Here is a 12,034-nt window from a genome sequence, read left to right on the forward strand (position 1 = left end):
ACTTTACTGTCCTCAAAATTGTCATAATTATTTGTAAAAGAAATGTGCAAAACTATTTTTTTCTTGATGTTATTTGATATATTCCAAATACCTTTCATATTTTTCTCATTTCTATCTAATAATTTACTGTAGTAATCTTGTTTAGATATTCGTAAAGTAGCAGTTAATTTCTTCTTATATTTCTTATATTTATTCTCTACCTCCAATGATCAATGCGTTATGAAATCTCTATATAGTTTGTTCTTTTTTTCTTTACAACCATTTTGCAATCCCTTCGTGATCCATGGAGCTTATGAGTATTTGTTTTTACGAGAGAACATTTTTAATGGACAGTTTTTGTCATATAATAATTTAAAGATATTCAGAAAATTTTCATATGCTTTATCCATACCATCTTCCTACAATACTGACTCCCAATTATGTTTCAATAGTCCATCCATCCATCCATCATCTGCCACTTATCCGAGGGTCGGGTCACGGTGGCAGCAGCTTGAGCAGAGAAACCCAGACGTCCCTTTCCCTGGCCACTTCCTCCAGCTCTTCCGAGAGGGCGTTCCTAGGCCAGCCGAGAGACATAGTCTCTCCAACGTCTCCTGGGTCTTCCCCGGGTCTCCTCCCAGTGGGACGTGCCTGGAACACCTCACCAGGGAGGCATCCAGGAGGCATCCTAACCAGATGCCCGAGCCACCTCATCTGACTCCTCTAAATGCGGAGGAGCAGCGGTTCTGTGAGAGCTGAAGGTCACGGCCTGACGGCGCTAACAGAACCACATCATCCACAAAAAGCAGAGACCCGATTCTGAGGTCGCCCTCAACACCCTGGCTCCGCCTAAAAATTCTGTCCATAAAAGTTAGGAACAGAATCGTGACAAAGGGCAGCCCTGATGGAGTCCAACTCTCACCGGAAACATATCTGACTTACTGCCGGCAATGCGGACCAAACTCTGACACCGGTCATACAGAGACCGAACGGCCCCTATCAAGGGGTCCGGCACTCCATATTCCCGGAGCATCCCCCACAGGAATCCCCGAGGGACATGGTCGAACGCTTTCTCCAAGTCCACAAAACACGTGTAGACTGGTTGGGCGAACTCCCATGCACCCTCCAGGATCCTGCTGAGGGTATAGAGCTGGTCCACTGTTCCACGGCCAGGACGAAAGCCACACTGCACCTCCTGAATCCGAGGCTCGATTATCCGATGGATCCTCCTCTCCAGTACCCCCGAATAGACCTTACCAGGGAGGCTGAGGAGTGTGATACCCCTATAGTTGGAACACATCCTCCGGTCCCCCTTTTTAAAGAGGGGGACCACCACCCCGATCTGCCAGTCCAGAGGCACTGTCCCCGATGTCCACGCGATGCTGCAGAGGCGTGTCAGCCAAGACAGCCCTACAACATCCAGAGCCTTGAGAAACTCAGGACGGACCTCATCCACCCCCGGGGCCTTGCCACGAGGAGCTTTTTTAACCACCTCGGCAACCTCAGCCCCAGAAATGGGAGGCCCCGTCTCCGAGCTCTCTGACTCTGCCTCCTCCGAGCACGTGTTGGTAGGATTGAGGAGTTCCTCGAAGTATTCCCCCCACCGACTCCAAACATCTCTAGTTGAGGTCAGCAAAGCCCCGTCCCCACCATACACAGTGTTGACTGTGAGTCGCTTCCCCCCCCCTGAGACGCCGGATGGTGGACCAGAATCTCCTCGAGGCCGTCCGGAAATCGTTCTCCATGGTCTCACCGAACTCCTCCCAGGCCCGACTTTTTGCCTCAGCAACCGCCGAAGCCGCAGCCCGTTTGGCCTGCCAGTACCTATCAGCTGCTTCCAGGGTCCCACTGGCCAAAAAGGCCCGATAGGACTCCTTCTTCAGCTTGACGGCTTCCCTCACCACTGGTGTCCACCAGCAGGCTCGGGGGTTGCCGCCACGACAGGCACTGACCACCTTACGGCCACAGCTCCGATCAGACGCCTCGGCAATGGAGTCACGGAACATGGCCCATTTGGACTCAATGTCCCCCATCTCCCCCGGGATATGGTTGAAGCTCTGCCGGAGGTGAGAGTTAAAGCTCATCCTGATGCGGGATTCCGACAAACGCTCCCAGCAGACCCTCACAATGCGTTTGGGTCTGATCGGCATCCTCCCCCACCAGCGGAGCCAACTCACCACCAGGTGGTGATAAGTTGACAGCTCCGCCCCTCTCTTCACCTGAGTGTCCAGGACATACGGCCGCAAGTCCGATGATACAACCACAAAGTCGATCATCAAACTGCGGCCAAGAGTGTCGTGGTGCCAAGTGCACATATGGACACCCTTATGCCTGAACATGGTGTTCGTTATGGACAGTCCATGACTGGCACAGAAGTCCAACAACATAACACCACTCTGATTCAGATCGGGGGACCGTTCCTCCCAATCACACCCCTCCAGGTCTCACTGTCATTGCCCACGTGAGCATTGAAGTCCCCCAGCAGAACAAGGGAGTCTCCGGTAGGAGCATTCTCCAGTGCCTCCCCCAGGGACTCCAAAAAGGGTGGGTACTCTGAACTGTTGTTTGGCGCATAGGCACAAACAACAGTCAGGACCCGTCCCCCCACCCGAAGGCGGAGGGAGGCTACCCTCTCGTCCACTGGGGTAAACCCCAATGTACTGGCACACAGCCGGGGGGCAATAAGTACGCCCACACCTGCTCTGCGCCTCTCACCACGGGCAACTACAGAGTGGAAGAGAGTCCAACCCCTCTCAAGAGGACTGGTTCCAGAGCCCAAGCCGTGCGTCGAGGTGAGTCCGACTATATCTAGCCGGAACCGCTCAGCCTCGTGCACCAGCTCCGGCTCCTTCCCCAACAGAGAGGTGACATTCCACGTCCCAAGAGCTAGCTTCAGTAGTCGAGGATCAGACCGCCAAGGCCTCCGCTTTCGGCTGCTACCCATCTCACAAGGCACCCGACCCCCTTGGCCCCTCCCACGGGTGGTGAGCCCGTCGGAAGGGGGACCCACGTCATGTTTTCGGGCTATGCCCGACCGAGCCCCATGGGCACAGGCCCGGCCACCAGGCGCTCGCTGCCGGGCCCCACCCCCAGGCCTGGCCCTGGGGGGAGGCCCCGGTGTCCAAATTTATTTTTCATCATAAGGAGTCTTTTGACTCCTTAGCCTTGGGTGACCCTACCAGGGACTTAAAGCCCCGGGCAACATAGCTCCCAGACTCATTGGGGCACGCAAACTCCCCCACCATGATAAGGTGACAGCTCATGGGGGAGTTTCAATAGTTCATCTTTAAATGATTTGATTGATTCTTCTGTTCTTTTCTCCTTATTTTTCATACAAAGACTGGTAGATGATCACTAATATGCTGAATTATTAATGCACTTATTGTATTGTTATCTAAGATATTAGTGAATATATTATATATCAGTGTGGCACTGTTAAGTGTGATACTGCTGGGTCTGCTGATTCTGGGAAAAAGTCTCAAACTGTACATGGTATTAATGAACTCTTCAGTAGGTTTATGATTGTTTGAGTTAAGTAGAACTATATTAAAGTCACCACAGATGAAAAAGATCTTCTGAGATGTAACTGTATATGTTTGCTCAAACCATCCTCTAAGTATTTCCATATTAGAACCAGGAGCTCTGTATATGCAACTGACAGCAACATTTTTATTTTTTCGATATATATTTTATTATTATTATATTATACACTCAAATACATCTTTAGTCACTCTGGTCATGTTAATAATAATAATACATTTTATTTTCAAAAAGTGCCTTTTTTGACACTCAAGGACACATTAAAAACACAATAAATAAGATGATACAAGTAAAAAAAAAAAAAAGCAGTTTTATCCCCTTGGACAAGAGGAAAGAGGCCACCTGTTCCTCCGTGGAGTCAGTCACGACAGGCGATGGCTCACCAGCCGGACAGGGCCCTGCCACCGTGCTGGTGTAAGAACGGGGCTTTACTCACAATCCGGTGATGATTACATCGTTCATCCTGGTATATTGTTCCAAGTCTTCCACTCGGTTCTCGAGAATAGCGATCCGTTTATCCTTTTCCTCATTGAGAAGCCGCAAAGCCTTCACCTCTTCTATCAAGTCCAAAATGGACTTTTGCTGGAGTCGGATAGCCGAGGTTTCCCCAGAAAGAAAATCCAACGATTTCCTAATTTCTTCTAAATCATCCATGGCTGGATTCTTCTTTTGCCCATTCTGGCAACAGGAAGGAGCTTCTCCATCATGGAAAAAATACATAATAAACAATTAAATTAAATGGTTATATTTATCAAATGATTTGAACTATAAACTGACTTTCCATTTAACTTTTTTTTACTAAAAATCCCTGAATTTTCACATTTCCTTTCAAATACAGGGAAGAGATGCACAGTGAGGCAGCAGCAAGCTGAGCCTCACCTTGGATTGCGCAATCCCTCACAAACTGTGCTCTGACATGCAATGAGAGTGTGTTACTGTCTCTCTATATGTCGCCAATAAAATGTTTCAAACACTTTTAACATATGCCCCCCTGACTTTCCATAGTTTAGCTGATGTATACAATATATGTGTGTGTAACCTATTTTGTGTGCTCAGTGATCTTACAACCGCAAGAGGCAATGGGTCAGGCAGGCAGTTCTCTTGCCTCAAGGTAGGGGGCACTCGTGAGCCCAAAATTCTTATGCTACTCTGCAGCTGCAGAGTAAGTGACAACGAGCAAGCAACAATCTTAATGGGCGATCACCCCCAAGGCAACCGAATCACCTGTGGTCGCTCAGGTCACTCACAACACATCGGAGTATATCACCAGCTGATTCAGGAGCTCCGCTTCGATGATGTTTTCGTCCAGCAATACTTACATCTGGATCATCTGTAGACAGGCTTGTATCATACAGCTCTGGGAAACCGGAGACTGCAATAATTAATTTCTTCTCCATAGTTTTCCTCTCTTTCTCCCTTTTTCCTATCTTTTCCGCCTTTTGTCCGCCTTCAGAATCCAGATTGGCCTACAATTGGCTGTCACCGCCATTGCGGCACTACTCATTTGCATAAAATTTAGCCTCTCTCAACTTTCAACACAATGCTCATGATGCGCCAGTCGCTCCAGCTGCTCATCGTCGCCAGCGTATATTGAAAGTGAATGCCAGCTGGCCGCCACGGTCACTCAAAACGCTTTTGGTGTGAGCGCCCGGTTAGAGTCGTCCATGGTTACAGATAAAAGTGGACTTTCAATCAAAAAAGGAGGTAATAAATAAAGTAAGACCAATACTGAAGCTAAACGGTTTGCTTCAGAATACAGGACAGATTACCTGCGCTTTTCAAACGGAGTGGTACACTCAAAAAGACTGGCTGTGTGGATGTCCAGCAGGGAACCGCCTTTTCTGCTTTCTCTGCCTTCTTTTCTCAATCTGTGTTAATGTCTGGACTCAGATTGGATATTGTGACATGAAGAATTTGCAGAGAAGCCTCAGCAAACATGAGTGGTCTATCACTCACATTCGAAGCCAGATCATGCTAAAAACTTTTGAGATCTCCAGGATCGACTTGGCTTTGGATGAACAGCAGAGACTGAACATCAGCATCCACAATGCAAAGGTTAAGGAGAACTGAGAGATTTTGAAGGATCTAATCGGTAGTTAGTATGTAGTTATGTATAGACTAAGACGTGAATGGGTGAAAGTGGCAGAGATGGGGACCCGAGTCGCATGACTCGACTTGAGTCACACAAACAAAGACTCGAGATTTGACTTCAGACTTGCCCTCAAAAGACCCTCAAAAGAGGTTTGGGATTCGTAAACAATCTTCATTTCATGAAATGATTGTTTCTGATCTTCATTTAATTCATTCCGATGTATGACAAGGCTGATGGTAGGCTGAGCGCAACATAGCCTCACCCATGCATGCAGCCAACGATATCAAAATTACTGTAACCATGGCAGCGTCAAACTCATCTGGAACTGTGCCGTATGTTGTCACATTTGGTTATAAAGCATTCATGCAGACAGCAAACGGCCACTTGCAAAGTGTGTGGTATCAGAATAAATAATGCCGACTCAACTATGTCCAACTTCATCAGGCACCTAAAAACGCACAAAGATAGGTCAGTCTCTTTGTAATGTGAAAGGGAAACAGCGCGTATTGACAGGTACCGCTAGCAAACTAATCAAAGTAAACAGTGTTGTAAACAATATGCAGATTATAGCTTCATTTCTCACTACATGGCGTTGCTGATTTACCTGCAGCAGCCTGTGAAATTTGGGAAGGACTTTGGTTAAGTAGCCTAGCTTAACAGTTACCAAAATATTTGCTAAGTGTGGATGTAGCTTAACATTAATTGTTGTTTTATAAAATAGCCTACTTTCACAATTTCAGGGACACCTGATAAAATTCCAGATTGACTAGTTCTCATGCATATTTAGCTGTACACTGTCAAAAAACTGAAAAATGCACTAAAATTACGCTGAAAAATGTTATGCAGTTTTTCTCACCAAAGAGAAAGGCGAGAGAAGTAGGAAATTAACAACTTGGAGGAGATGAGGAAGCAGGAGAGAGAGAAGGGCAACAGAAACGTTTGAGGTAGAATACAAGGCGACCAGGGACATGAGGAGGTGGGAGAACACCACAGTAATGAAGATATGAAGGGGGGAGAGCATCATCAAGATGAGGAGGGAGAATGCGAGAGACAATATGTCGTGCAGGACTAAGACAGTGAAAGGGAAAGGAGAGTGCCCGAGCACTCACCAACGATCTCCAGTCGAGCTGATCCACATGGTATGGAAATTGTTGCAGCACAGTATTCTAAGTTACATAAGAATGAGAAGAAAAACATTTTGCTAGAAGGTGTATTTAAGAGACATTGCTTAGACTTCTTTAGATAAATATGAATATTCATGTTTGCGTAAATATCAGAATCAGAATCAGAAGCATTTATTGTCAATCAAGCATTACAACATTACATTGAACGCAGATTGAAATGGCGTTTATCCAACTCCAGTATGTGAAGAAACATACAGGAGTTAGAACGGTCGCAGCCATCAAGGGCGAAAGGGGAGGGAGAAAGGAGGGGGGGAGCGGGGAAAAGAGGAGAGGAGAGGAGAGGGGGAAAAAAACACAGCCACAGACTATACTCCATAGGGAGTACAATGTGGGGCCGGGAAAAAAACCTCAGCACATCAAGAACAGTAACATAGGTCACCATCCAACATAAAAACTCCAAACATAAACAAACATTTGCTCGTTTCACACATAAAAAACGCAAGACACACGAAGGTGTGGGATGGGGGTAAAGCCCAGAGAGTTGCTATGTCTGGCTCTCAACCAGTGTTTCAGTTCACAAGATGTCATCGTGATACCACAGCAGGTTGCCATGGAGAAGTCCTTGATTGGGTCCCAGTCGGAGTCAACAATCGCCAGGTGTCCAAGAAGAAGGGAGGGGGAGAAGTAGTTCAGAGCGTCTCACAGTAGTGATTTCAGGAGAGTTGTTTCAGCAGCGGCCTTGGCTGAGGCCGTTGCCAGGAGAGCAGGAATGTAGATTAGATTATGATTGTTGGTCAGGGCGAGTAGTCGTTTTCAATGGACACAACCCACTCTGTTTGTCCATTCTGGTCACAAAAACGATCCATACAACTTTGCAAAGCCACCAGCTTCTCCAAGATGTTTTCCATATTGCGGTTAATGACCACAGTCTGAGCACCAATAGCTCTGCCCACCGATTCAAACATGCTGGACAGCTTGGGGCCTGTGACTGCTGTCTTCCGAATTTTCCGAATTTTGCGATACACCAGGGCAATGCCTAATCCAATCAGCAGAAAGCCCGTTATCATGGTTCCGAATATGTATAGATCCTCCACGTCTTCAACGGAAAGAATCGACAGGCACACGACTCTCCACTTCTCCCAGGAGTCCCTCGTGTACCCAGCGGCAAACGTTCCGTTGGGACAGGCGGGTTCCCCTGGACCCGAGCTTCTTGTAGCAATGATTTTGTCAATTGCGTTTAGAGACCAGCCGATCAATTCCATGATTTAGTTTGAAAGCAATGCAGAGAGAGGCACTGAAGTTGAGACAGGACCGACAAGACAAGAGAAGCAGGAGAGATATGGGAGAGGGAAGAATCAGGAGAGAGTAGAAATGCGACCGCCTTCGTTGAGAGCCGGAAGAAGAAATATAAATAATTAGGGAAACTTGTAAGTGTGAAAGTGTGATGAGATGGGAACAGAATTGTAATATTTTGTTTACAATGTATTTTAGATCTATTGCTCAGGTTACATTCCAAAATTGAATAAATTAAGCTAAGAATACTCTTCCTGGCTAAAATGTTAGTGTGTGTTAACACAGTCAGATGGTTATAACTAATCAATGTTTTGTTTCAAATTGATTATATTTTTACTAGTTGTATTTTATAATTAGTTAAGATGTAGTGCAGTTTATATCTTTCCTCCCCTTCATCTTCTAGATGTATCCAAGTCTAGATATGAGGTGACAGTGCAGCCAATGTGGGAGAGTTTCCCTAAGACCCTCCAGGGAGGAGCCAGGAGAAGCTGATGAAATGATGACCTCAACAGAATCTGCAAATTTCTGTATTTATATCTTTGTTATGGCAACTGAGAAAATCTGATATCACCTTTAATAAAACCTAAAGTGTGAGGGAAAAAAGTTTAAAATGCGACAATGGTGTAAATTCTGCTGAACATGAAGCGGTATTGTTGTTTTTTTAAAGTCTCTTTTGAATATACATTATATAACTGTCCAGAAACAAACTAAATTTGTCTGTATGAGTTTGTTAATGGTGCCCGAGCCATTGTGTAGTGTGTACATACTATTTCTCATCAAACTGTGATTAAATTCAGTATATATATACACATCTGCCACATGTTGCCACCCCTCAAAAAAATTCCTGCCCCCCTCTCGCCACCCCATAAATATTTTTCTAGAGCCGCCCCTCATTTTTTTCATTATGTTCCCCAGGTAGTGAATCCCATCGGCCCCCTGGAGAACCATACATCAGATGCCACGGTGATGGAACGCTTTGAGTAGAGATAAAACGATTTTGCATTTTTTACTGGACACAGCAGATTCCCGGGCCTGGCTAACATTAAACCGAGTATTATGCGCTAGGCATCCTCTTTGGAGGATGAAAGATGTCATGACAAAAGACACAATGTGTTTGCTGAATATTAGATCTCTCCCTTTGAAGTCTCTGTTAGTGAATGATTTGATCTGTGATCATCATATTGATATATTTTGTTTTACAGAAACCTGGCTGCAGCAGGAGGATCATGTTAGCATCAATGAATCAACTCCCTCTGACTATCTAAATGTTCACGTTCCTCGAACCACAGGCAGAGGAGGAGGAGTGGCAGCTATCTTCAGATCAGGGTTACTAATCAGTCCTAGACCCAAGATTAGTTTTAGCTCTTTTGAATCTCTGATTTTCAGAGAGAAGATTCATGGAATCCTTCCCACTATTATCATTAATATACCATCAAGTATAGCAGCTTTAGAACCTGATTTGTATTTAAGTAGTCCAGTTGATCTCTCAGAACTAAAAACAGTAATAATTTGAAGTTTCAGTCAGGATTCAGAGTGTATCATAGCACAGAAACAGCACTGTTCAACATTACCAATGATCTCCTCTTAGCTTCTGATAGAAGCTGGATCTCAGTGCTGCATTTAATACATTGATCACAGTATTCTATTACAGAGACATCAACACGTTATTGGGATTATAGAAACTGCATTTAGCTGATTTAAGTCATATTTATCTGATAAATTCCAGTTTGTTCTTGTAAACAAAGAATCTTACTCGCACACCAGAGTAAGTCATGGAGTTCTACAGGGTTCTTTGCTTGAACTGACTCTTTTCACTTTATACATGCTTCCATTACAAAACATTATCCATATTCCATTACTATGCTGATGATACTCAGCTGTACTTATCTATGAAACCAATACGTTGGTCAGACTACAAGCATGTCATAAAGACCTGGATGACACAGAACATTTTGCTTCTAAATTTACACAAAACTGAATTTTTGGACTTGAATGTTTCAGGGAGAAATTGTTATTGGTATTTCCTTGGCTACTAAAACTACAGTGAGAAACCTTAGTTATTTTTGTCCAATATTTGTCATTTGATACACATATAAAACAGCTTTCTAGGACTGCCTTCTTTCACCTTCGTAATATTGCTAAAATCAGGAACATCCTGTCTCAGGGTGATGCAGAGAAACTAGTTCATGCATTTGTTACTTCAAGACTGGACTACTGTAATTTTTTATTGTTTGGCTATCCCAAAAAAATATCTGAAAAGCCTCCAGCTGATCTAAAATGCTGCAGAGTTCTGATGTTTTAGCTTCTCTTCCGTGGCTCTCTGTCCGTTCCAGAATAGAATTTAAAATTCTTCTCCTCACTTATAAAGCTCTTAATGACCAAGCTTCATCATCTTAAAGATCTCATTGTTAGATATTTTCCTAACAGAGCACTTCGCTCCCTAACTGCAGGTGTACTTGTGGTTCTCAGAGTTTCTAAAAGTAGAATGGGAGGCAGAGCCCTCAGTTATCAGGCCCCTCTCTTGTGGAACCAGCTGCCAGCTGCCAGTAAATATCAGGGAATATCACTGACTCCAACTTTAAGATTAGGCTTAAAACTTTTTTGGTAAAGCTTATAGTTAGGGATGTCTCAGGTGCCCCTGAAAGATCCCATAGTTAAGCTGCTATGGGCCTAGACTGCTGGAGGGCCTCATACGTCACATCTTTCCTCACTTTACCCCCTGCACCGTTCAATTTCTCATATAACATCATACACATTTGGCATTGTTGTTGCCATTAACCTGTGTTTTTCCTGCCTCAACAGGTATCCTTTGAATGGTGTTATGGTGTTTATTGTCCCTTCTTCTCTATCCTCTCAAACCCCAGCTGGTCGAGTTGGATGGCTATGCTTTATGCTAATGAAGGAGGAGTGAAGGAGGCTTACAGGGCAGTGTCTCTTCCACCACTGGGTAGATCTGATGACAGTATCGTCTATCTACAACCCACAGACAGACCTTGTGTACAAACACTTCCTGTTAGTACCAGATCTTTCAGGAAATGGTCACCAGAGGCGAGTGATTCATTGAGAGACTGCTTTGATGTCACAGACTGGGCTTTACTGCTGGAGGAAGAAGAAATGGACATTGACATGGACAGAAGGGTCAGCACCATCACAGACTACATTAACTTCTGTAGGGACACTTGTGATTCCAGTGAGGACTGTAAGGTGCTATCCTGATAATAAACCATGGATCACCAGTGACATCAAAGACCTCCTGAACCAGAAGAAGATGGCGTTCCAGAATGGGGATGGAGAAAGGCGGAGGAATGTACAATGGGAATTTAAGGTGGAGTACAAGAAAAAGGTAGAGAGACAGCAGGAGAACAATAACACCAAGAAGGTGTGGAGGGGCATGAGGACCATCACTGAATACAGACTGAGAGTTGTCCACTCAGTCTGCTGCTCCTCCACATCTGTGGCAGAGAGTTGTCCACTCAGTCTGGTGATGTGGACAGAGCCAATACTTTCAACCAATATTACAACAGGTTTGATAGTGTGGCTTTTTCCACCTCTGCTGCTGCTCCCTCCACCCCACAGCTGCTTCGTCTATACTGCTTCCACTGCCCAGCTGTACTTCCACCTTAATTGCAACTTGCATCGCCAAGCCTCCTCCTCCGCCTGACTGCACCTCCTCCTCTGCAGCAACTCTCACCAACAGGCTTCTCCTGTCCAGTTGTACCTCCCCCTCTGCGGCAGCTTCCACCACTAGACCTCCTGAGCCCAGCTGCACATCCACCTCTGCGGCAGCTTCCAGCACCAGGGATCCTGAGCACAGCTGCTCCTCCACATCTGTGGCAGATACCACATCCAGGCCTCCTGAGCCCAGCTGCACCTTCACAACTTCCACCTCTGCAGCAACTCCCACCACTTACCCTCCTCTGTCCAGCTACACCCCCACCTCCTTCTCTAAAATTGATAGCAACATCAGTCCTGTCGTCATCCCTCTGCTACAACCTCTTTGTCTAAC

This window comes from Leuresthes tenuis, unplaced genomic scaffold (genome assembly GCF_036924035.1).
Source record: "Leuresthes tenuis unplaced genomic scaffold, fLeuTen1.0.hap1 SCAF_11, whole genome shotgun sequence".
Classification (NCBI taxonomy): domain Eukaryota; kingdom Metazoa; phylum Chordata; class Actinopteri; order Atheriniformes; family Atherinopsidae; genus Leuresthes; species Leuresthes tenuis.